Here is a 25770-nt window from a genome sequence, read left to right on the forward strand (position 1 = left end):
ATGTATTAAGTTGCTAGTATTTGTATAAAAGAATAGGGAAATGTAGTGTAAATAAAATTAACATGTATATGTTTGTAAAAGCACAGACTATTTCTGCAAGCTTTCCCAAGACACTAAGAGTGGGATTTAAGGGGCTATGGGACATTAAGAGAAACTTATTTTGCAGTGGATTTTTTTTTTTTGGTATTTTAAATTTTATATCAATATAACATTGGCAGATTTAGCAAATAAAAATACAGGATACAGAAAAATTCAAATAAATTTGAATTTCAAATAAATGAATTAATGTTTCAGTATAAGCATATCCTATGCAATACTTGGCATATACTTATAACTAAATGTTAATTTGCTGATTATCTATTCAATTCAGGCATCCATTATTTTACATGGCAACTCTATTTATGTATATATTACCTTGGGGAAAAAATCAAATTTTAAAAATCCTTTTTAATTTAAAGACTTTATGCTTCTTGTAGAACATTAACATAATGACAGAGTTGCCAAGTCCTTTGCAAATCTCCAAAGATTTTAGCTGTGACCCAATGACTGTTCAACTAGTCGATAATGCCAGTTTCAGAAGGGGATAAAAATCAAATCAAATTTGGTTTTATTTAGAAATAGGAATTGATTAATTGACTAATCATGTACTTTTCAACAAGTTGTACTGGTAATGTGTGGGCACAGATTGTAAGTAGTATAGAATGAGTGCTTCAAACATAAAACAGATCATTCTGCCCAATGCAGATTATATGGAAACTAACAAGTGAAAATAGGTTTTCTGCTAAAAATAACCCAGAAAGAGAAACTGTCCCAAATGTATAAAATTTTCTATTTATCTTAAACAATTCTAACTGTAAAAGAGGTACAACTTTATCTTGTGTGTTTTTAAAGTTTTTATTTAAATTCCAGTTAGTTAATGTACCGTATTGTATTAGTTTCAGGTGTATAATAGAGAGATTCCACAATTCCACACATCAAGCAGTGCTCATCAAGACAAGTACACTCCTTAATTGCCATCATCTATTTTTTAAAGATTTATTTATTTATTTATTCATGAGGGAGAGGAGAGGGAGGGGAGGGGAGGGGAGGGGAGGGGAGGGGAGGGAGGGGAGAGGAGAGAGAGGAGAGAGGAGAGGGGAGAGGGGAGAGGGGAGAGGAGAGAGGGGAGAGGAGAGAGGAGAGAGGAGAGAGAGGCAGAGACACAGGCAGAGGGAGAAGCAGGGTCCATGCAAGGAGCCTGATGTGGGACTTGACCCCGGGTCTCCAGGATCACACCCTGGGCTGCAGGCGGCGCTAAACCGCTGCGCCACCCGGGCTGCCAACCATCATCTATTTAACCCATCCCTCACCCCTACCCCTTTTGTAACCATCAATTCATTCTCTATAATTAAGAGTATGTTCCTTGATTTGTCTTTCTTTCTCTTAGCTCATTTGTTGTTTCTCTAATTCCACATGAGTGAAATCATATGGTATTTGTTTTTCTCTGACTTATTTCACTTAGCATTATACTTTCTAGCTCCATCCATGTCATTGCAAATGGTAAGATTCCATTGTTTTATAGCTAATATTCCATTGTATATATATACCACATCTTCTTTACCCATTCATCAACCCATGGACACCTGAACTCCTTCGATACCTTGGTGATTATAAATAATACTGTTATAAACAGCCAAGTGCATGTATCCCTTTAGAATTAGTGTTTTTGTATTCTTTGGGTAAATACCCAGTACTGCCATTGCTGGATCATAAAGTTGTTCTATTTTTAACTTTTTGAGGAACCTCCTTCCTGTTTTCCATAGTGGCTACACCAATGTTCATTCCCACCAAACATGCGCAAGTATTCCTTTTTCTACACATCACCGCCAACGCCTGTTCTTTCTTGTGTTGTTGATTTAACCATTCTGACAGATGTGAAATATCTCACTGTACTTTTTTTTTCCTCACTGTACTTTTGATTTGCATTTCCCCAATGGTGAATGATGCTGAACATCTTCTCATGTGTCAGTTGGCTATCAGGATGTCTTCTTCAAAGAAATGTCTGTTCATGTCTTCCGTCCATTTTTAATTGGATTATTTGTTTTGGGGGTAGTGAGTCTTATAAGTTCTTTGTATATTTTGGATACTAACCCTTAATCAGATATGTCATTTGCAAGTATTTTCTCCCATTCCATAGGTTGTCTTTTAGTTTTGTTGATCATTTATTTTGTTGTACAGAAGTTTTTTATTTTCATGAAGTCCCAGTAGTTTACTTTTGCTTTTGCTTCCCTTGCCTCGAGAGAGATCTAGAAAAAAGTTTTTAAGGCCAGAAGGGGTATACCTTTGAGTTTGCTGCAATGCAAACTCAAAGAACTCAATTCTTTTATTTACTGATTCAACAATACATGGGACACCTATGTGACTAGCATGTTGTTGGGTGGCAGAATCAGAAAAATGAAGACATGGTCTAGGATTTCATGGGCCAAGTGAATAGAAGGATAAAGCATATAAGCAGACATTTAAAAATACAAATGACAAAGGCAAAGCACCAAACTCAAACTGAAGAGAAAGGGAAAGCTTCCTGGAGACAACGTTTCCTGGACCTCTGCACAGTCCTGAAAAACAGGTGGGAATCATAGCAGGAATGATGAGAGCTCCCCACATCGAGGCAAAAGCACATAACTCCTGTGCATTACAGGTAATTTATTATTCCTGAATTGAGACTGGAGAAAAGGAAAGACAGAAGTAACAGGGCTAGAGATGCAGGTACAGGCTCAATCACTGAGGGCCCTGCATACCATTCTTAAGGAGTTTAGACATTAAATTTTAAAGTTTATTTTGGTATAGTGGGTGACATGGTCAAACATTTTTTAGAAACATCACTCTGGTAATGGTGTGGAATACCTATAAAAACAAGAGAAACCAGAAACAAGAAGGACAGGTTAAGAGGTTTTTCAAAAACAGACATGAAAGTGAATAAACTCAAATGAGAAATAGATTCAAGAATGAATGAGAATGAAAAGCTATAAGCAACAAGACCTGATAATGTGCAATAGGAGCCTAGGATGCGCCCAGGTTCCCGCTTGAGTTTATGACTAGATGGGAATACCAATCACCAAGAGAACATCAGAAGAGGGCAATGGTATGACCATTCCAGAAATAAAGATGTGTCCTGGGCAAAAGTTTAAAAGGCTGAGTTCTAGTACTTTACAATGCTGCTATGGACTGAACTGTATCCCCCCCCACCCCCCCGAATTCAGATGTTGAAGCTATAACCTTCAATGTGAAGGATACAGGGCTTTTAGGATGTACTTAAGGTTAAATGAGGTCATAAGGAAAATTGTCCTAATTCAATAGGATTGATCCAAGAGGAATAGCTAGTTATCACTTCCTCACTCCCTCTCTCCCTCTTTTCACATGCAAGTACCAAAGAAAAGCCATGTAAGGACACAGTGAGAAGGTGACTATCAACAAGCCAGGAAGAGAGTTTTTATCAGAAATCAAACCCTGCCAGACCTTGATGTTGGATTTTCTAGCCTCCAGAACCATGAGGAATTAAATTTCTGTTGTTTAAGACACCTAGTCTATGGTATTTGTTATGACAGCCCAAAGTGACCAATATAGATTTCAACTTTCCCACTGCCCCTGTTGCAAGGAATATACTACTACACACGATGCTACATTCCTCTCTTCCAACCATAATCAGGAGAACAATGGTTGGGATCCTCACTCAAAGGAAGATAATCTAAGTGCTGACTGGCAATGTAGAACTAGGCTAGACTCTCTCTTGGGACCTGAAGAAGAAAAACTATTGCAAGAATAAACAAATAGCGGTGAAGATATAGTTGAAAATAGAAAAATAAGTGAAGATAAGATAGGGCACAAGCCTGAGTTATTAGAGCAACAAAAATCAGCTGATAGAGACAGAACACAGCTGACATCATGAGAGTAGCAGGTATTCCTCAGGGAGATCCAACACAGCCAATGAGAGGTAAATAGAATCACTGGTCCCTAAGATACATAGTCACTGACATCCATTCTTACGGTGAACTCCATTTTGACAGAGATCATTTGTAAGAGGCTCTGTTGATTGCATTCAAACACACCTAACTATTTGGAGTCTGTTTGAGTACAGCATCACACTATCACACCCCAAATACACCAACCCCTTCAAGCACTCTGCTTAAGAAGTGCCTTGTTCCTTTAACTACTTCACTTGGACATTCTACTTTCCATAAAGATTTGAGGGAGCTTACAGGCAAAGGTAACTTTAATAAGACCACTGAAATAATTAACAACCTCACAGGGAGGATAGCTACATCAGAAAAACAAGGCACAGGGAAGCAGCTACTATGGCAGGTGAATAAAACATCATGAAGTATTCAGTTTTAATCACAGCCTGACAAAAGCCACTAGGTTCCAACCAAACAAAACAAATCCGTTGTTGAAAAATGTATGTGAGACCTAACTGACAAGGTTTCATTCTATCAATGAAACCATAGTAACTGTGAAAAACATTAACAAATAATTAAAATACTTCTGGCTAACAAATTTCAGTCATAGGAGAATAGAAATACTTTCCTTTCAAACTTCACTAGAAAAGCAAGCCAAATATGCCCATTAAAAAATTAAAGTAACACAGACACAAAAACCAGAAATGAAATCTATAATTTATAAACCAGGAGGGAAAAAAATGTGTAACAGAGAATATTCAAGCAATCTAAAAGATGCTGGGGACAAATAGAAAAGGAGAAAAGGAAAAGACACAGTCAACAAAAAATACAAAACAAGGAGACTAAAATAAGTCCAAACATCTGTATTCACAATAAATATGAATCGGTTAGACTCAGAGTAAATTCATAATCCAGATTTCGAAAATGAAATTGAGTTGCAGAATAGTTTGATACTGTTTGCCTGCATTTTTAAAAAGACATAAAATAACAATATTTGCTTACATATAAATAAGTATATGCATACTTTCATCATATTCAACAATGAGTTAAAAGGATACATTCTATAATTGATTATAGCAGCAGTTACTTTTAGAGGTAGACAGATGAAAACGGTAGTCTCAGATCAGGGAGAGATCAAAAGGGAACTTTAATAAGCTTTCTGTATTTTTTTTTTTTGAGGAAACTATAACTTTTATTTTTTTTTTAAGATTTTATTTATTTATTCATGAGACACACAGAGAGAAAGGCAGAGACATAGACAGAGGGAGAAACAGGCTCCTTGCAGGGAGTCTAATGCAGGACTCAATCCCAGGACCCCAGGATCATGACCTGAGCTGAAGGCAGACACTCAACCACTAAGCCACCCAGGCGTCCCAGCACATTGGAATTATACTGAAGTCTCCTCTGGAGTCACAGTCTTTGGTATAACCAATTTTTTCATAGCCTATTTAAATTACCCATTTTGGGCTAAGGCTAAAGAGTAGTATCCATGGGTTTGATGAAAAGCCCAACGTCAATGGCAATAGTATAGTGTTTAAGAGCACAAGCTCTGGAGTCACACTGGTTGGGTTCTAAATCCCAGGTTGGCTACTACTCAACTATGTGACTTTCAAGAAAGTCATGAATCTGAGTCTCCATTTCTTCATCTCTAAAATGGGGTAATTACAGCACCTGCCCTATAAGATTGTTATAAATATAGATGAAGAGAGCCTTGTGCATAATACGAATGGTAGATTATAGTACTGTTTGTCTAGATTTCTTAACCCTTTTTGAAGGACCTCTCTCTGTTGAATGATTATATGTATATCTCTGTCCTTTTGAATTCAGGCATGGCTTGAATTAATGACTTGCTTAATGAGTCACATAAGGAAACTATAACTTTTAGAATGTTTTTGAATTTTGCATGTAAAAAGTAACTGGGCTGAAATATTTATGGATAAAATGATTAAATGTTTAGTATCTGCTTCGAAAAAATAAAAGGACAGAAGCAACAGGACTGGTCATGAACAAAAGGCTGTTAAAACGGATTGATACATGAGGATTCTCTGAATAATAATTTATTGTAATAGGTACATTGTAAAATGTACATTTGAAATTTTTCATAATAAACATTAGAAAAATAACAGATGGGCAATAAACATGTGAAAATGTTAATATCTAATTATGGAGAATAGAACTAGAGAAGATTGTCTCCTTCTTCATAATTTACAATATTTTTTAAATCCTATCATTCTTCCCAGGAAGAAAAAAAAAAGGTTTCACTTCAAACTATGAAATTTCTTGGGAAAAAAAAATGCCACTGGTTAATGCTGCCAGAAAAATAATTGTTTCAGGCTAGATAACTCCAAAAAAAGGAAATGAAATGCTATGAAAATATTTCTTCAAAATTAATATCTCATAAGGAATTTTTATTTACAAAATTTTTATTTTAAAAACAAAGCTTTATTCTGATTTACTGATGGTTACTGAGCTGCTAGTTTTACCAAGCCATTTTAGGTAAGAGCCTTAGAAGAGAAGCTTATGGTTCTGGATTAGCCCACTCTGTGTGTGAGAGAGAGAGCAGCAAGGCAGGAAGTGATAAATGACCACTGCTGTTCTACTTCTACAGTACAGACCAAAATCCCCACCTCTGGAAATGATGAGTGAACCCAAGAGTACACATAAATATAAATATAAATCTGTTTTGATTAAGAGAAAACTTATTTATCTTTCATGTACATTCAAGTAACAATAGAATGAACAGTGACATATCTAAGTTAATGCTATAAAACAGAGAAATGGCAAATTAATCCATAATTATGTAGACATAAATCAAGATTATTACTTTGACCAAGAATCCACAAACTCTAAACAAGTTTTGGTGAAAATAATATGAGCTCATTCCTTTATATAGTAATTTCCTAATAGGGGGAAAAAAACCCTACGGAAAAGGAAAATACATATAATTCACAAGTTGGAATATTTTATTATAGGTATACTCACACAATATATTTATACTAACATGTTCATTAAACTTATTTTTGTATTGAAAGCGACTTCCTTTTATTTTTAAGACTGTTGGCTGGAGATAAAGGGGCTCACTGTCCTTTCAAAAGAGTATGCATGTTCCATCCTTAACTGCAGATTCTCTAAACCACACAGATAGTTAACGTTATAAAGACACCACATTCATGGCCGCTTCCAGAATTACACACTTAAATTATATTTTGTGATGCCTTTGAGTTAATCTCTCCTATTTACTGCTCACACTCAAGTCAATGTTAGTGTTGAAAGGAACAAAAAACTTGTAGCTCAGAGACATGCTAACGCTCACGGAGGCATGGTTACGTAACAGATCACTGGTGTGTCTGGGATTAGAACCTTAGGCTGCTACTATTACTCAACTGATTATCTGAAAGGCTGAACTTTCTTTCCTTTTAAATATATTAGACAAATCAATTCTGTTTATAGTCTATTGTATTATATTTATTTCCTTTCTTTTCACCCTCACTTATAATTAAAAAAAAAAAAAAACACACCAAGACACATGTACACATACACATAGGAGAACTATGGACTCCACAATACCTTCTTTCCAGGCACCCTTTTTTACATATTTTCCATCCATAATGCTCTTAGTATTTCCCTATAAGCACAAGGACCCTCCCTCTAAAATTGTTACCTTACACCAAACACGGTGACCCAGGGAAAAGATTTAGATGCCTCTGAGGATGCACATGTAGCCTCTTCTGCTCTCCCACTCCCTAGTTAAACTCAGAGAAATTTAGATTGTTGGGCAATTTGCCACTGTTTGCTACGATATTTTCAGTGTTAAGGACCAAAATGCAACAGGTCAGCATATTTCTTGGACAGAACCAGGTAGGGGGATTCCTCCCAGGGCTGCCCTTGCTGGGGAACAACAGGCTGGCATCCAACTCCAGGGGCACCTGCTCATAACACACTCACTGTGGTCACATAATTTTTGAGGGAAACTGAAAACACACAGAAGGATTAACTTTGTGCCAGAATTCTCAGGAGCAATTCCTGCACAGGCAACAAATTCTCCAGAGAAATTACTTCAGGCTCCCGCCTCCTGCCCTTTTGCCTGCCTGGAATGAGGCAATTCTCCCGTGGGCCCCCAGCAAACTGTATCCTTGATGCTTAGAAGAAGCACAGGTACTCGAAGTGTCCCCGTGGGACCCTGAATCACGGCCAGGAGCTGCTGTTAGGATTTATCAACTGCAGGAGCAGGTGACAGTACAGAAGATACCTGTCATCTCTCGGCTGTCCTCTCAGAGACTGGACTTTCATTGAGTTTGTGAGATCTCAATGATGATACCAAGGCGAACCATACAGGGCTTTGTCTGTTGCGACTGAACAATTCCTCAGGGTAAAGCCCTAAAGGACAGTATAGAGACAACCTTTTCAATACAGACAAAACTGTGGAAAGGGAGGAAGGGGGCCGCACGACACACAGTATTATAACTGCTGCTTCAGCGCATCTCCCCAGCCAACTATCTCAAGTTCATGCTCCTCACCCAAGGTCCATTTTCTAGGGCATTTCTCCATTACTTTTCAAATAACTTTTACTCCTGCCATTTCACCATTATTGTTCCTAATTGTTTCTTCTGTTTGGGAAGCTTTTCTACGAAAATTATGAGTACTATCATCTATCATATCGCCTACTTGGCTGTTACAGAGTTTTAAGTACTATACATAATTAGATATTATTATTCCTCCCCATCAATCAGTGCCTCCTAAATTCAGTTTGTGGCCCTCATGAATTCCCTCTGCTGAATTTGGATAGGAATAGGGATTAAGATTACAAATTTCACTCAGAAAAGGGCAGGCTCACATTTCTGATAGGAAATCCTCTGGGAAGAGAACAGCATATTAGAGTGATATTTAATGTGCCTGATTTTCTCCCATGTCCCAGGTGTGGGGTGACCAGTAGTCCACATGCCCTATTGGTTTCATTGCCAGCTCTTTGTACAGAGAAGTACCATGCATGTACTGAAAAGGCATGGCCAAAGATCATGCCTTCTCTGTGTCCATTTTTGCAATTCTTTTCATGGAGCAATTCAGAACCCTTAAATTCAGCCTGAAGAAGAAATCAATGCATTTTTTACAACTATTAGTGCTTCATAATTTCAAATATATTATTTGAAGATGTAAAACATTCCATGCACTTTTACTCTTCCCATAACTTGGTAACAACACATTTTCATATGTGGAAGTAGAAGGCCAAAGAGATTACTAACTTTCTCAAGGTCACATAACTCAGATTTTTATTAAGCAATCATATTCCACAGCCATTATGACGTAGGGGTACTGAAAAGTCTACGTAATAAAACAGCAATAATTATCTGAAAGTATCAGCCAAAGTAATCTAATTCAGCTACAAGAGGATTTCGGGACAGAGAAGAAGGAAGAAATAATAGGCTTAAAAGCTTATTCAATCAGATTGGATGTCTGTTACTAGATTCCCTAAGTAACTGTTAAATTTTCTATGTCATTTTGCTGATTAAAAAAAAAAAGGCAACTTTATTCCTCAGATATAAACTGACCCTCAAACATCCCCTTCAAGAGGCAAAGTTTCTAAATATATATTCACTATTGATGTCTAAAATGTAAGCTTGGTGTAATCTACAAATTAAAGCAATAATTTGTTATTTGGACCTTTAAAAATGCTATTCAGTAAAAACCAATAATAAAACTGCATATAAGAATTGATTGCTATTGCATCTACTATAACAGTAATTCTTCCATGGAATTAAATAGTCTCCATCAGTGACTTTTTTAGGCAATAAACTAACATTATTTTCACTGTATGAAATCAAACTATCTATGAAATAGCTTCCCTATATCCCTGTCTTCTTAAACAGAGCATATATGCTTCACACACATGCATCTCCTTTAATCCTACCAAGAGCTTCATATTAGATACACACATTTTTAAATAAGAAAATTGAGGATCAGAACGATAAAGTGTTTTCACCCACATTCACAAAGGCTGTGAAGTAATAGAACTATTCTTTAAAGTCAACCCAAGTCTGATTGATAGCAAAACCAAGAACTTTCCACCATATAGCTCTGTGCTTTAACACTACTACTACAGGTAAGGAAATAATTATTTACCTTCAGATTATGTAGCCCCAGGCATCTATGCTTTCAGAGTTTCCAGGCTGCCTTATAAAGCTCACTTAAAAAACTCTACTATATTATTATTGTGAGATCCTGAGCTGCTGCTGTACAGTGGGCATTAACAATAACATGCAAAGTGCCTGGAAATAAATAATAAGCATACCAAAAACTATTGCTATTATTATCTTGTCTTCTCTTAGTGTCTGGACCCTAATTTCTCCATTTTGCTATTTCCAATTTGCTCTCGGATTAATCAGGCTTATTAAATCAGTAACTCCTTAACACAAATGACAATTGATATGTCTGAATTGGGACCCTGCAAAGTGCAAAAAAGAAAGTACACAGCTTTTAGGACACTTATGTTCTCATTGCTGAAAACTATACTGTTTGTGCTATTGAATATCCCTGAAATTACCCCCTACGATACTTCAAAGAAGTAGAAATGAATCCAATCGTTTCAAACTCTTAAAAGTCAGCTTTGTCAAAGAACTGACTCGTAAAGGTAAAATGTCATCTACCAGGGAAGACAGGATGAAGAAAGAACAGATTGATGTATTGCAAGACACAGATAAACAGGGCAGGAAAGGAAGAAAAAAAAAATATGAAGTGAGGAAGCTGAAATGGAAAAGAGAGAGGCAGCAAGATCTTTACAAAACTCTCAGAGAAGTACTGAGCATTCACCAGCCTCACAGGAGGTGGAACAGTCTGAGGTCACAGAAGCACAGGAAGAATGGAATCATTTCCCCCACCAAAGTGAAATCTGATCTCAAAGGAAGAAGTTCAGCTCTCTCTTCTATCACCCACCAAATAGCCAAACGTAGTAAAGATCATTAAGTCTGAGTCACTTTCCTTATGACTCAGTTGTCAAAATCCTGTAAGATAAAGTATGTGTAAGTATGTAGAAAATGGAAGTGCCGTAGGAGCATTTGGCAGCAGCATTATTATCAGCAGTATCAGCATCAGAATGGCTGATAATGTTTCCTAATTTTAAGAAAATCAACAGCAAAAAAAATCTATACAAAACACAGCATTGATTCAGCAAGATTTTTTTTTAAGATTTTATTTATTTATTCATGAGAGACACAGAGAGAGAGAGAGAGAGAGGCATAGATACAGGCAGAGGGAGAAGCAGGCTCCATGCAGGGAGCCCCATGCAGGACTCGATCCTGGAACTCCAGGATTATGCCCTGAGCCGAAGGCAGAGGCTCAACTGTTGAGCCACCCAGGTGTCCCTGCTTCAGCAAGATTAAGATAAGTACACACATATTTAGCATGATATACTCGCAAAAGATCCTTCCATTCTCATTCAAATAAATAGGGGCTTTTGCAACTACTTTTGCATTCATAATTTTATTTTTTTTATTAAAGAGGGCCATCTCAAATTCTACAAACGTTAAGCCCCGCCAAAGTCCATATCTGCCTCTATCACTGAAGCATATGGTAAAGCAAAATATAGACAGGTACCTAACTTTTGAGCTCTTTTAGTGGATTTTAGTGGAAACCAGTTAAGTAATTACACTGCAGCGTGATGTGCTAAATTCTCTGGGAGTACAGAGAAATGCAATCCTGTCAGCATGCATCAAAAAGAATTGGGAGATGTGACATGTGAGCTGTCCCACAGGACGCACAACCTAGGAGTGTGTGGGAGACAGCCAGGAGAGGAAAAAACATGTCTTGCTAAGGGAAGGACAACTGCTAGGGCAATGTAGCTGTAAAGAAACCAGAGAATTCAAACGACAAGGGTTCTATAGTACTGGGCTTCCAAACTAGACAGGAGCTAGGAAAGCAATGTTTCATAACCCCCTTGGGGCCCTTTCCCTGCAGGCAAGGCAGCACGTGGGGAATGGGTAGGAAGTGACAGGCAGTAACTGAAATTCATTTTCTGGAAAACCAGTCTTGGTAATAGGGTAAATAACTCATGAAAAAGAGAAAGAACTATGATAGTATAATCAGATATTCGGCTATTAAAGCAAGCCAATCGAAAAATAACACAAGGGAGCCTGGGTGGCTCAGCAGTTGAGCGTCTGCTTTTGACTCAGGGCATGACCCCCGGAGTCCTAGGATCCAGTCCCAGAGTCCTGGGATCCAGTCCCGAATCAGGCTCCCTTTGGGGAGCCTGCTTCTCCGTCTATGTCTCTGCCTGTCTCTGTGTCTCTCATGAATAAATAAATAAATCTTTCGGGGTGGGGCGGGGGGAAGAAAAATAACACGAGCCAAGATTAAGGCAGATACCAGAAAAACAAGGAAATATAGACACGTTCATCAGAGGGAATCGAAAAAATTCAATGACCACTAGACGTGTGCTGGGGGCTGGCAGACTGAGTAACAGCAACAGACACTGACTTTCAATGTTTCCAATTTGGATAACTAAGAAATACTGGGACACTGTTAGCTTAAACAGCAGAAAGAGATCTTCTGTTTTTAGAGGAATGAGTAGAAACGCATTATTTGTGAACATATCCAGTTTGAAATGTCTCTAGAAAACAGGAAATATTAAAATTTAAGCTCCATGGGAGTTTTTGTTGGTTTTTTTGGTTTGGTTTGATTTAGTGGTAGTGGTAGTCCCTTTTGCTCCCAGGGCTGTATCTCCAGAACCAGAAATAGTGGCTGGTTCAGATAAGGCACTCACCAAATATTTGTTGAAAGAATGTATCAACTACACATATGTATCTAAAGGAAAAAGAACTTGGAAGACCCTAAAAGTAGGCAATCATTGGGCTTTAGGTGTTGCTGGGGATAAAGAAGATTAATCAGGAAGAAGGTACAGATAAACAAGGAGGGACAACAGAAGTTGGAACCCTAGCGAGCATGAACATTTTAAATTCAATATATAAGAATTATTTTAGTGGTAAAAATCAATTAGAAATGAAGACCCTAAGCAAGGTAGTAAATGAAGGTGTTCAGAAAAAATAAAGGAAGGAAGAAAGGAGGGAGGGAGGGAGGGAAGGAAGGAAAAGACAAAACTGACCCTTCATGCTTGATCACTCTAAGTACCATATTCAGAAAGCACCCACAATGGCCAAAACACTAGGCAAAGTTATTTATGATGCTGACACTAAATATTAAAGCTTATTTCACATCACGTTGGTTCCTAAACCAATGTGAAGACAAATTATTTATGGAAGATGGCCTTAGTAACGTCCAATTAAAAACAGGAAGAGATCAAAATACTTTTTTTTTTTTAAGTATACTCCACACCCAACGTGGGGCTCAAACTCCTAACCCTAAGATCAAGAGTCACAGGCTTTGCCACTGAGTCAACCAGGCACTCCAAGATCAAAATATCTTAGATATCAAACAAAATCTGTGAAGTAAACTAAAAATCCCAGTAGAATCAAAACCAAGATGAAATAAAGCCTACTTATAAAGAGAAGAATATATCTAAATATATATATATATAATCAGCCATGTTCCTCTCTTATTCATCTCTACACTAAGCCAAAACAAATTCACCTTTGGATCTTCTGTTAATTGACTATGCATACACTCAAGAAAATAAAATTCGCTCACAATAATAAAAGCAATGTTTTACCTAACCTGTACTAAAGAACTGTTGGAGAGAACCTTGTATTCCTCTGACGGCAAAGAGATGTCATTGTCTAAATCAGCAGACAAGCTTGTCAGTCAGCGATAGTCTACATTGCTGAGAGTACACTGAGGAAAGTCAGCAAAAAAGATGACAATTTACATCTTGCTGGCAAGATTCCAAGTAGTTCAGACAAGGGGAAATTATATAAAGAATCCAAATTCATATGAACCTATCCAAACATGAACCTTAGCCATATAAGATAAATAAGCATGAACCAATTCAAATCTCTACTTACTAATTCACAGATAATTGTAATAGGCTACTCTACTTAGTCACCACATATAATTTCATAGGACTCACTGGGGCCATCTTTGAAAACTGGTATTTTCTCTCTGAAAACATTTTAAGAGACCTTACTTTCTTTCAATAAACGTGACTATTTGCTTCTTAATTAACTCATCTATAATTTTACTACATTCATTAACTGTATTTTACTATGATACTCAAAGGACTAGCTGTTAATATTAAGAATATAAACCAGCTTTTCCTTTTGTAATAATCCAGAGACCACATCTGCCTTAACTGATGTTGTTTGGGTTGTTTTTTTTGTTTTTTGCCACTTAATTTCAATTAAGTCATTAGAAAGTAGAGACAAACATACGAGTGTTAAAAAAGGCCCAAAATATCTAAATGATGCCAACAAGAACAACATGTTTTCACAAAATGATGATCATCTTCTCTCCAATTCTTGATATATTTGACGATCTTAGGTGTAACATACAGAATGGCAATTATTTGGATAATTCAGGCACCAAATTACAATTTAGTTATATTTACTATATATGATTGTCACATAAATTTGTCATAGGAAGTGACAGATAAATCTGTCAAAATCTATAAAAACTACAAAAAATATGCAAGTTAGTGAGAGAATTAGCCAAGCAGTCTTAAAGCTTTGAGCTCAATATTCACATGGTAAGATATAAAAGTCTGTGGAAAGCCTCAACACCCACGTGACCAATTTTTTGTTTGTTTTGTTTTTACATATCATGTAATATTTTTAAATATTAGGAAATTTTAAGTCTCTTTTACAATGGCTAGTTTTTTTTTAAAAAATTACACATAATTTACATATTTTGAAACCTCAAATACATTTTATAAGGGCACTTAAATTTTAAGTGTATTCACGAGGCATGAATTTAAGAAGACTGAGTAATATGTCAAATACAAAAGTCTGACACAACAAGGTTGAAACCAAGGACAAATACACGACAATGGACAAAATACAAAGGAATTCTAACTTATTTAAAAAAAACCTCTGAACGGTACATCCATTCAGTACAATGATCTAGCACTCAGCAATAAGCAGTATTAAACTATGAATAGAAGCAACATGGATGAATCCCAAAATACAGAGTAAAAGAAGCCAGATAAAATGAGAGAATGTCCTGCATGATTCCATTTATTTAAAACTCTAGAAATGCAAACTAATCTGTCCTGACAGATCAGTGGTTACTTGGAGATAGGAGATGGGTAAGTAGGGCAAGACAAGAAAGTATTACAAAGGGTCATAAGGAAACTTGTAGAGGTACTAAGTATGTTCACTACCTTGATCATGGGGATGATACACAGTGGCCAAAATTCAACAAAATGTGCACTTCCAATATGTGCAGTTTATCACGTCAATTATAAATTACACATCAATAAGAAAAATAATCCCTCTCCCCCTCTTGAGAAAAGGGTGGAGTCTGAAAGTCCTTAATTTAACACCTAAAAGATGTTCACTGAACTTCACAGAGCAGGCAAGGGAGCAATAATCCTGGCCTAGGGGCCGTTTCTTTTGTTTTCCTTCCACAGGCATAAAACATCTAAAAATACCTCATGATCGAGCCTCCAAAATTAACTATGGACTATGTAATATTTACTTTCAAGCAGAGACCGAGATTAAATAATTGATGCTCCACTGGTTTCCTATGTGCCACATCGTAGTTAGCCATATTACCATATCTCCTCAAGAGTCAATGGACATTGGTTCACACAATTGAGATCAGTTTCAATTCTATGTATGGATGTTTAATAATCTCTGATCATATTATCTTCACTGAGAAAAAGAGCAATCAGTGAAATCTACTGATCAACAAACAGTGCTATTTATTCATGTGTATTATTTGAGGGGGGCTGATATATAGGTGACAATCACAGGCAAGTTTAATTCTTTGCACTTGCCTACCTCATATATTTTTTTAAATGTGTTATTTTTATTATTAAATAAGTTACTAGGAAATAACTATCTCATGTCTTTTACTATATAGTTTTAAAACATAACTAATAAAGTAAATTGCAAAGTATCCCAAAACATTTTCAAGTTATCAACACTATATTATCAACACACCCAAATAGGTCTTTCCTATTTTTTTCGTAGTTCATGTCTGTTTTTCCTCTCTTACAAGAGTTTCCTTTTTCACTTTCCCCTCATGCATTTATTTATAGCACCTTAGATCTGAAGGTAGAGTGCTTTATAAGAAAACAACAATGAATACTGTTTTCTAAGATATAAATAAAACTAAAAGGAGAATAAAGACCAGAATTTCCGGGCAGCCTGGGTGGCTCAGCAGTTTAGCGCTGCCTTCAGCCCAGAGCATGATCCAGGATCAAGTTCCGCATCAGGTTCCCTGCATGGAGCCTGCTTCTCCCTCTGCCTTTGTCTCTGCCTCTCTCTATCTCTCTGTGTGTATCTCATGAATAAATAAATAAAATCTTAAAAAAAAAAAGACCAGAATTTCCTATACTAAACAAATGTAACCATCACAAGCAAGAAGGAAAAAAAAAAGCAAGAACTTAATTCTCAAATTCTCTTTAAACTTAATTTCAATTTACTTTTCTTTTTTTTAACTCGGCGGGCCAAATTTGGAAAAATTGCATTAACATTTCTCTAACTCAACTAATCTCAACACCTAAAAAAGTTTTTGTTATTTTATAATATACAATCTAAATTACTATTTTAACCTCAATTTTTTCCAAAAAGAAGAGGAAATTTCTGAGGGGAAAAAATGATTATGTAAACTACTTGCTCACAAAACATGCAAGTACATACAGTTTTTAGGTCAATGTAATTTAAAGAATAAGTTTTGCTGTTTTAATCAGGTTCCAGAATCATCACGAAATGTTTACAAACATTAACATTTCATCTTTGACAAATTTAATGTTTTACTGATTTTTTTAAAGGAATAGAGAAAATATTTTTTAAAATTAGCGCTTTTATGAAATACTTAAAAAGGAAACTAATGTAGCACTCTGCTCATAAAAAGCAAGAACCAGTTTCTCAGTGAAAACCAGGAAAAAAGAAAAGTGGCTTCTGGCCAAAGATAAAGTATCTCTTTCCTCAAGTAGCAGTTTCTTTCTTCCCAAACATCAAATTACCTCAATAAATGCTTAGACTAACACAAGAGCCTCCTGTATGACCTGCCTCCCTGCCCTAAACCAGTCCTTTCTTCAAGGTCTCCACGGATTTATAACCTAGGTCTTTTTTTTTTTTTTTTTTTTGTAAGATTTTACTAATTTATTCATGAGAGACACCAAGAGAGAGGCAGAGGGTAAAGCAGGTTTCCTGCCAGGAGCCCGATGTGGGACTCGATCCCAGGATCCTGGGATCACGCCCTGAGCCAGAGGCAGATGCTCAACCACTGAGCCACCCAGGAGTCCCTATAACTTGGGTCTTTTTAAGAACTTTGTTAAGGGCTGAATTGTGTCCTCCTCTCTACCTCCCCAAAATATGTATGTTTAAGTCCTAACCCCTGTACCTCAGAATGTGACTGTATTTGGAGACATAGTCTTTAAAGAGGTAGGTAGGGTTAAATGAGGTCCCTGGGGCTCCACTAATCCAATACGACTGAGAGACACAGGGAGAAGACGGCCATCTACAAATTGCCAGCAAGCAATCCTATGTTGATCTCTAATTTCTTTGAAATGGTATAACTTTTATTATGTGTAAAACCTTCTTATTCTTCCCACTGTGTGATTATTCTTTCAACCAAGTCCGTAGACTTCTAGAGCAATACTTTACGTTCCTCCCAGTGCTTAACCCAATGCAATGTACCTCCTAACCCGTCCATTATTATCTACTAAATAAACGATTACCTCAGATCTTCTCAGAAAATATTTCACAGGAAGACAACAGATTATTTAAGTAGACGTAGTTCTTCATCTCCTTATTCTTATTCACCCACACAGAACCCCACTGTAATTATTTAATCATAGTATATCAACTTTACCATACTAACCATCACTTCCCAGTGTTTATATAGATGCTGTCTTATGCATGACAATATCTCCCAAGGGAAAATAATACCTTTCTTGTTATAAATATGGGGTTGATAATGTATGTAACAATGTAACTGTATCAAGTGAATTCCTATTCAGGCCAAATGTACTTTAAAATCACGTACAACTACTTGAGAAATATAATAATAATAAAATATAGCATCATTCATATGTACCATCAAGCAGTCCTGAATTCTATGGGAAGTTTTCTGCTTTCTTACTTTGAAATATAGGATCATTCTCTGCCAGATGCATTGTTTGCTCTAGCAAGTATGGAGACATTTCCAGTCCAATATATCAACTTTTTTCAAGCTGCTTTATGAAATTCACAAAATACATATTATAAATATGTATATAAGTACATATTATAAATATACAAAATGGAGCCAACCTGCAACTCAACCTAAGAGGGTCAAGTCTATGATGTCAGACTCGGGATGTAATCTAAGAAAATAATCTGCCTTTAACTCAGGGCAGTTTGTTATCTTCCAGGCAATTCATTGTTGCATGCCAGCTTCTAAATCCCTTAATACTAACTCAAAACAATGGGTCCACTTCATTTATAAAGCAGAGCCTCCACACCCAGCACCCAAAGGCTGAAAGCCTGCATCAAGGCAAAATTACATTTCAAGGATTCCCACAAATCTGAGCACACCCACATTGCAGATATCTAGTAAACTCTGGGGACAGCCTTCACTCCTTCATGATATATGTGCATTTAAAAGGTATCTGACTGACTTAGTTCACTCAGCATAATACCCTCCAGTTCCATCCACGTCGAAGCAAATGGTGGGTATTCGATCTTTCTAATGGCTGAGTAATATTCCATTGTAAGTCAGTTGGAGAAGCACAATCACCATATGGTTTCACTCATAAGGGCAATATAATAATGAAAGGGATTATAAGGGAAAGGGGGGAAAACGAGTGGAAAAAATTAGAGAGGGTGACAAAGCATGAGAGAATCCTAACTGGAAAACGAACAAAGGGTAGTGGGTGGGGGATGGGATGACTGGGTGACAGGCACTGAGGAAGGCACTTGATGGGATGAGCACTGGGTGTTATATGTTGGCAAATCGAATTTCAATTAAAAAAATAAATAAAAAATAAAAGGTATCTGAAATGCAAAGAAGCCTTTAATGGTTAAACAGGCTCTGTGATAGGGATTTGGAGCATACTGAAAATGTCTTTGTGATAGGGATTCGGAGCATACTAAAAACAGTAACTCACATCTTGCCCTGCCTAAACCACAGGCAACAGGCTTAGGAGATAAAAGGAAGGAGTACAGAAAAAAATGAGGAAGAAAACCAGAAACGAGAGAGAAGAAATGAAATACCAATACCAATGAAATGAAAAGAATGCATATTATACGCATGTACACATATGATTGATCTCTTAGTAATATGTTGAGAATAAACATTTTTTTTTGTTTTAGCAAAGGTTTAGGGAAGAGGATTGTTGAAGAGTCAAGCTCCCTCACAAACTAGCTTTGCCTAAAGTGGTAACTTCCCTGCAAAAACGTATTCCTGACATCCTCTAACCCCAGCTGCTCTCCACCTAAATGAACAAAACTGTGATTCTCAAAACCTGCTCAGGTAGCACAGTAGCAAGAAGCCGCTAGAACTCAGCGAAGAACACCCTGAAATTGGGCTATCTATATTAGAGTAACTACACACATAATTTCTGCCAATCAGAAAACTCACTTTATCCTAGATTCTGACAAAAAAGAAAAAGAATCAAAAGGTTAAGAATCTTTCTGAGAGTGAAACTTGGAAATGTGAAAATCCAATACATTCACTTAATCTGACTACCTAGTTGGGAAAAGTCAGCCACTTCAGAGGACACCAGAAACAGTTAAAGGCAATGAAATTAAGCAATGCATCCATCACACGAGGAAGTATTTAAGCAATTCTTTTAAAGCCTGCTCTAGGTTGGCGATTTTTTCTGTAAAGAATAAGAGAAAGGCAACATACTTTCTTTCATACTTTGAAGGCTATGTATCTGTGTCTCAACTATGCAACTACTCAACTCTCCCACTGCTGCTGTGAAAGGAGCCAGAGACAGTAAGAATCCACCACACACAATACTAATGAGTGTGGCTGTGTGCCAATAAAACTCTACTTATAACAGCACACTGAGATTTGATTTTCATATGATTTTCACATGCCATGATATAATATTCTTTTGATTTTTTGAGCCATATAAAATTGCACAAACCACTTCTAACTCCTACGCTTTAGGGGAAAACAGGCTGCTGCTGGCCAACTTGGCCTATGACCCATTAACTTTAGAGACCTCCGTTTTAAAAGACCCTAACATGGTGGCACCTGGGTGGTTCATTGGTTTAGCGCCTGCCTTTGGCTCACGGCCTGATCCTGGGGTCCCGGGATGGAGTCTCACATCGGGCTCCCTGCAGGATGCTTGCTTCTCCCTCTGCCTATGTCTCTGCATCTCTGGGCGTCTCTCATGAATAAATAAATAAAATCTTTTTTTTTTTTTAAATAAAAGACCCTAATATGAACTGAGCGAGGATATAGCTCAATCTAGAAAAAAAACCACGTTTGTAAACTAGCTCATTAGCTAGCAGGAAATCTGGGCAGCCCAGACAAGATTATCCCCACCACCCTCTAAACCCTCTTAGCTCCTCCTTCAGGCAAAGGCACCAGAGCATCCATCCAGAGCTTTACGTTATATTAATAGCTCAAACCTAGGAACGGGAAGTTTTGTTTTTCTTAAATGCATTTTTTTAACCTAAATTCTATCAGGCGCTCAAGTATATACCAAATATAGATCATGTGACCCTTAAAAAAAGTTCATTGTAGTCACCCATACTAAAGTCAGCGTGTAAACACTCCCAAGCCCCAAACCATCACCTCGTTGGTTTTTCAGATCACGGGGTTTTTTGGTTTCTTGTTTTGTTTCGTTTTTGTAAAAGGCAACCTAAATGAGAAGAAATGCCTAGGGAAACACAGAGGGATGTTTACAGCACAGCTGTCCACCAAGGCTGGGTGACAGCGTCTAGTCACTTTGCTGAGTCTTCCCCTCTGGACATCCAATGAACATGGAGAGTATCGACCTACGCTGAAGTCACGGTCCTCTCGTCTGATGCTACCGAAGCAGCACTAGCTGCCACCGCACCCTCCCCGCACCACACGCAGCGCCCACGCTCGGGGTCCGGGGTCCGGGGTCCGCGCCAGCCCAGCAGGCTCCGCAAGCCCCACCCGCCCAGCTGGCGTCCCCCCGCCCCCGCCTCGCCCCCGGCCGCGGCGCAGCGCCCCCCCGCCCCCCACCCCCCGCCGTCGCGGGGCCCCTCCTACGCGAGGCAGTCCCAGCCTGCATTTCCATGTGATCTGCTGGAAAGAATAGCCCGGCCTTTGTGCCTCTGCAAAGAACGCAAGCAAAAATTTACACCATCACCACCCCCGACACACACGCACACAACTCCCAGGACACAAAGCGTCTGGGAACCGCGCTCCCCGAGGCACATCCGGCACCCCCGGCTGCGAATCGCAGACAAAGGCGGCCCGTGGGCGCGGGGCGGCCGAAGCGGGGGGCGAGAGCGCAAGCTCCCCCCGCGGGGGGCAGGGGATGAAAGGGCACGGGCGCCGCGGGGGACGGGGGCGGGCATCAATCAGCGGCGCGCTCGGGGCCGGCGGCCAGGGCCGGAGACGCCGGTCTGCGGGGGGCGGGGGGCGGGCGGGGGGCTCTCTCCGCACCCGCTACGCGCCCCGCACCGCGTCACCCCGGAGCGGGCGTCCGGCCCGGGGCGCGGCCACGCCGGCGGCGAGCAACAGGCTCCTGCGCCCGGGCCGCGGTTCCCCCTTCTGGCACCATCCCCGTGCCCCTCCAGGCGAAGAAAAAGAAAAAAAGAAAAAAAAAAAAAAACTTTAAAGCATTTAGAGTCAGCAAGGGCAAAGGCGGGGGTGCGGGGGGGCTGGGGGGCTGCCCGGACTGGGGCTGGAGCTCGGGGGCCAGCAAGTAGCAAAGGAAACTTCCAGCCCCCATCCTGCTAGAGCCGGGCCGCCCGTCCGCGCGGGGTGGGGCGCACGCACCCCGCCCGCCGAGCCCCGCGCCCCGCGCCCCGCGCCCCGCGCCCCGGACCGGCGCCCGCGCACCTCCCGGCCGGCGCGCGCAGAGCTCGGGGGCGCGCCCGGCCTCCCCGCCTCCCGGCCCGGGCCCCGGCGCCGCTTACCCGGCTGGCGGCGGCCGCCCCGGGCGGGGGCGCACAGGGGAGGAGGGCCGGAGGGCCCGGGAGCCGGGGAGCCAGGGAGCCGGGGCCTCGGCGGCCGCGCCTCTGTCCCCGCTCGCCCTCTTCTCCGCTGAGTAACGGCCCGGCGAGGAGCTTCGGGGTAGACGCGCACCGACACTCGCGCGCCGCCGGGAAACTTAATCCCGCCCGCCCGGCCGGCGGCGGCCCGACGCCAGCCTCCGCTCCGCCGCGCCCCCTCCCCCGCGCGCCGCACTTGCGCCGACCGGGCTGCCGCGGAGGAGGCGGCGGGGCCCGGGCTGCCGGGGCTGCGTGACGCCTGCGGCCGGCGGGCGGCGGGCGCGCCTCGGCCAATCAGGGGGCGCGGCCCAGCCCCGGGTCCTGGGTTTTAAACCTGCGCGGCGGGCGCTCGGCCTGGGGTGCGGGGCGCGGGCTCTGGGACCTCGCCCGGGTGGGGCTGGGGGGGGCTGGGGGGGCACGCGGGGCGCCCGGTCGACCCGACTGCCCAGGAAGCAGCGGTGATTATGTTGGCCAGACGTGGCCCCTGGGATGCTTGGGACGTACTTACACTAAAAGAAATGCTCCCTGTTTATCTGAAATTCGAATTTAACTGGGGTCTCTTATGTTCCTAAGTCTGGCAACCTGTGGGAACTGGTAACCCCTATTTCTGGTTTTGAGGACTTAAAATTTCATTATGTGGACTGCCTTGTGGATGCCGTCTGTATGGGTAGCTTATTTAAGCGGTTATGGGATGGTGATGAGAAGAAGCGCTTTAACGATGAGGCATGGGGAGTGGAACTAATGACCTCGCATTCTAAGTAACTTTTAGAACGTTACTGTGCTGCTTAGACATATCCAATTAAAAGACAGAAACAATATACATAAAAGAAGGGTTCAGAATTGCATGGTGCGAGGAAAGACATATTCATCTCTATTTTGTGCCGCTTAAGGTTGTGTTTCTGATACCTTCAATTCCTGAGCCCCAGGAATCTTTTCTGCAGAAGAAAATCCCTTCCTTTCTCAATACGGACATCTAATATTAGAATATGGGTGGCTGAGCGGTTTAGTGCCTGCCTTCGGCTCAGGGCGTTGATCCTGGGGTCCTGGGATCGAGTCCGCATCAGGCTCCCTGCGTGGAGCCTGCTTCTCCCTCTGCCTGTGTCTCTGCTTCTCTCTCTCTCTCTCTGTGTGTGTGTGTGTGTGTGTGTGTGTGTGTGTGTGTGTGTGTGTCTCATGAATAAATAAACAAAATCTGTAACAACAACAACAAAAAAAGAACATACATTAAAGGATACTCAGAAGTCTAACTTAAAATGTTTAGAAGAATTTCTTTTAATATCCCGAATTGAAAGTTCTGATTTCTTTAGCAGACTTGTAAATTTTTTTTATTTTTTGGTCTACGAAAAAAAAGTCAATTCTATTTTTCAAATATTCACCAAATATTTAAGGGGAAATACGGTTTCAAAACATACGAGGCCCCAGAGGGAAACTGAGTTGAGCTTTAAATGAATATTTTCAGAAGGCTTCAAAATAGATCAGTTGCCTGCAAATGACTGGGAGCAAAAAAGCCAAAATGCCTTGGGTGGAGAGAGTGCCCCCAGCCTGAGACCCGTTGTGCTTTCTCAGACGTAGGCATCGGTGTAGATTTGCCCGCTAGGGAAATAAAAACACTGACTAGATTTCTTTAGCATCTGTGGATATTCATCTTCTCTGGGTCCTTTGAAAATGAAGGTGAAGTTAGGATGAAGGGAAAACTCATCCCTTGTATCTTCAACACATCTGTGTCTTGGGTAACCTTTCAGTCAGCGCTCTCAACTCTCTCCATTGAGAGAGACAGAGGAAAGCAGGCAGGCAATAACATTACTCTCCAGCCCACCTCTCTCCAGTTACATTTTCTCCTCTTTTCTAAACAGTTAAATTTCTGACACCAACCACCTGCATCCTGACTTCCTGCCGCCCTCACTGCCCTGAAAGGGCTTTTGCTAGACACCAATAATCTCCCTTTACCTAAATCCAATGGGTAGGTTTCTCTCCTTATATTCTTTGTCCTTTCAAATGCATTCATAACTATTGAATACTCTCTTGAAGTGTTGCTCCCCCACCCCATTATTCCATACAATCACACTTTCAGTTTTGCTCCTTCCTCTTACTGAGTGGCCAATGTGTGGGACCTGAAGCTTACACAATTTGGGGCTCCGCTTTAAGAAAAGAAAAACAAAGGTATTTTTCTTTTGAAAACTTTACAGAAATATGTGACCATGTAAACACATCTCTAGGGCTCCTCCTAGGCAAGAGAAAGACCCAGAATCTTTCTTCTTTTTTTTTTTTTTTAAGTTTTATTTATTTAGGGACCACTCTATAGGCTCAAACTCACGACCCTGAAATCAGGAGCCCCATGCTAGCCAGGCATCCCTGACAAATACCCAGAATTTTAAGCTTCATTAGCTTCAAGGCAGATCTGCCTCCCATATCAGGCCACTCTTGGATCTCCTTTGCCAACTAACCTCTCCTCCCCTCCTCAACCTCTAAATGCTGGAGTTCCTCAAGTAATGTCCATGGTGAAGCCATTCACCGAGACACAGAACTGTGAAATATTATGGCTTCATTTTGGATGTTCTAGGTTTAAGTCAGGCAAACAAGGAAGTCAAATAAACACTCAGATATGCAAAGAAATTTAAGTTGAAGATAAAAAATGATGACTCTTTCCCCAATCCATGAATATCTGGAGGGGAAAATCAGCTTACTTAGGGAGGGCCAGCAACTAAGATTATTCCATGATTCCCACAAATTAGTGTAAAACTATTGTACTACATGTTCACTGTACGCTATACTATTGCTTCATAGTATTCATCCTACTTTGTAATTATATATTTAGTTTTATCATTATTTATGCAGTGGTTCTCTGCCCCCCTTAGGTCACAAACTCCAGGAGAGCAGAGACCAAGTCACTGTTTCATCCTCAGAGCCTAGCAAAATGTTTCGTAAGTAATTATTGTTCAAATGGAATGGGACAAATATATGACTGCAAAAATGAACGATTCATCTAGAGAGCTTTTGTGTGCTTGCCATAGACTCATCCCAAGGCATTTCATGCTGAGAGGATTTTCTTGTTGCTTAGAAATCCCGGAGGATTCCTCTTTGAATAGCAAAGTATTTCCAGTTGCCATTTTCCAAATCTGGTCATTCTCAAATGCAAAGGAATTAACTGCATGAAATGCTAGCTGCTACAAAAGTACGGAAGGAGAGCAATTCCATGACTAGCTACTACAGGTTTTCCAAGGGTCTTAAAAGGTAAAATGGCATTATTCCTTTGAACTATAGGGGGAAAGCGGTTTAGCGCTGCCTTCAGCCCGAGGTGAGGTGTGATCGAGTCCCGCGTCAGGCTCCCTGTGTGGAGCCCACTTCTCCCTCTGCCTGTGTCTCTTCCTCTCTCTCTCTCTCTTTCTCTCTCTCTCTCTCTGTCATGAATAAATAAATAAAATGTATAAATCAATCAACCAATCAATCAAAGGATTTTACCTTGTTTAAAAAGACACTATTGCTCTGGTCTCATTTAGCAAAGCAAATTCTATCTGCCCACCTTAAGCAATAGTTACACTTATCAGAAGACAAGCAGGCATCTTGCTTAGGCTAGTTCTTTGATAAAATTATCTAGCACTTGA

The 25770-nt window shown here is 40.1% G+C and overlaps 1 protein-coding gene across 15 annotated transcripts in view; it reads right to left on the reverse strand.

Moving 5' to 3' along the window:
• The window catches only part of MPDZ (multiple PDZ domain crumbs cell polarity complex component), a 167332-nt gene extending 145046 nt beyond the window's left edge, over positions 1-22286 (reverse strand). For 6 of the 15 annotated variants that reach the window (XM_025433144.3, XM_025433142.3, XM_025433147.3 and 3 more), the window contains exon 1: positions 22094-22284. The gene's annotated coding sequence lies outside the window, so the exon portion shown is untranslated. Of the gene's footprint in view, positions 1-22093 lie in introns of all 15 variants that reach the window. The other 9 variants (XM_025433149.3, XM_025433148.3, XM_025433150.3 and 6 more) reach the window with 4 other exon arrangements.
• Positions 22287-25770: the final 3484 nt, after the last annotated feature.

The sequence above is a fragment of the Canis lupus genome, chromosome 11 (genome assembly GCF_003254725.2).
Source record: "Canis lupus dingo isolate Sandy chromosome 11, ASM325472v2, whole genome shotgun sequence".
NCBI lineage: Eukaryota > Metazoa > Chordata > Mammalia > Carnivora > Canidae > Canis > Canis lupus.